The 1,502-nt window shown below is 46.2% G+C and overlaps 1 long non-coding RNA gene across 3 annotated transcripts in view; it reads left to right on the top strand.

Moving 5' to 3' along the window:
* The first annotated feature begins 291 nt into the window (after nt 1-291).
* Nucleotides 292-1,502, top strand: part of LOC119324190 — a 4,370-nt gene continuing 3,159 nt past the window's right edge. The window contains exons 1-3 of one of the 3 annotated variants that reach the window (XR_005156807.1): nt 292-634; nt 785-850; nt 1,109-1,236. This is a non-coding gene — a long non-coding RNA (uncharacterized LOC119324190). Of the gene's footprint in view, nt 851-1,108; nt 1,237-1,502 lie in introns of all 3 variants that reach the window. The other 2 variants (XR_005156806.1, XR_005156805.1) reach the window with 2 other exon arrangements.

Here is a 1,502-nt window from a genome sequence, read left to right as displayed (position 1 = left end):
CCGTTCGTTCAGTTCAAGGTAGCCAGCTACGCAAACGTATCATCTACTACCACTATAAAAGGAAAAAAAAAGCAGATCCAAACAATCACACCCATCCATTGTAAAATCTAATGACCCTTAGTCCTTCTATGTTTAACGCTACAAGCCACGGAACTACTCATCCATCAATCGCTAACCCCGCCGTTCCAAAAAGAAAAAAATTGCCGCATCCCACGTCCGCACGCATGCCCGCACTCCTCTTCCTCCCATCGGGCCGGCCCACATCGTCCCGCGCCGCGCCGCACGCCGCCTCCTGCTCCTCCTCCTCCCATCGACTGCCACAGCACGGCCGGGCCGCCGCCGCCACGCCGCCCCCCATCCTCCCGCCCCGCCGTGCCGCTCGCCGCCGCTCAGCTTCGCCCCGCCCTCCGCTGCCGCTCAGCTTGACGTGAATCGCCATTGATATCGAGTGAATACGGCGGCGGCGTGCGTGAGGACAAGCTAGGGGAGTACGTGACTTAATTTTGTCTGATTTGTTTCTGGCTTTCTTTCCTTTTACCGTGGAGTCAATCAATCAAGGATACGGCTCAAGGAATCAATCTCGTGTATTTTAATAGCCGTCAATGCTCCTCACCTCCCAAATCGTCGATCCATGGTAAAACTGAAGGCGAACTATTCATTTCTTCATTCTATCGAGACAGAGTACCCTGATATTCCATCAAAGGAAAAAAAGCATATGTTGTTGCTGCTTATCCTATTCATTCTGGTGGCCATGTCGTGCTCTAACAGAGTTTTGTTTTTGCAGGTTCCGGCGCAGGCCCAGAACCTGACAGACTCTTTGGTTGAAGCCAAGTCTAACATTGTCGTTAAGGTTAGCTATTCAAATATATCCCACTTGAGCTACAACACCAATCGTAGTTAAGGTTAGATATTCTCAGTTTTTTTCCTGGATGCTAGAATAGTGGACGAAACTAAGCGCTACAACTACCTGAACTATCTTCATTATAGATATATTTGCATTATTTGATGACTGAAGTACATCCTGATTGATAGGTAGTTCTAATGCTCATACCCAGAATTTATTGCTCTCATTTTAATCTTCCATTTTCATGTCTATTTAACTATGAAGATGACTGTGACCATATAATGGAGGGAGCTTGTCAAATTTCAACTAAATATGAAGCCTGATATCAAAGACTTGGAAATGCTTCTCGAATCTTCGTCCAGGCTGGTGGCACACTGAACAAGTTATGCCATGTATGTCCCATCTTCTTTGATTTTATTTACTGCTTGTGATTGGCCTAATCGTACCTGCAGGACATTAAATTTTGATTTTTTCTTTGTGGGGATTCAGTTCTTTATTTACTTGCGGTGTTAATTTTATTATTCTCTCGCTGTATGGCTGTTGTATGGCTGTTGTGTATGGCTGTTGTGTTCTCCGGCACTCTACGGAGTCGCCCAAATTCTCTCGCTGTAACAAACTGGGGGCTTTGCCCGTTTCTGTGATCAATATATTCAGGTGG

The sequence above is a fragment of the Triticum dicoccoides genome, chromosome 6B (genome assembly GCF_002162155.2).
Source record: "Triticum dicoccoides isolate Atlit2015 ecotype Zavitan chromosome 6B, WEW_v2.0, whole genome shotgun sequence".
NCBI classification, from domain to species: Eukaryota; Viridiplantae; Streptophyta; class Magnoliopsida; order Poales; family Poaceae; genus Triticum; species Triticum dicoccoides.
Note: the sequence above shows the minus strand (reverse complement) of the source record. Positions and strands in the feature narration are given on the sequence as shown.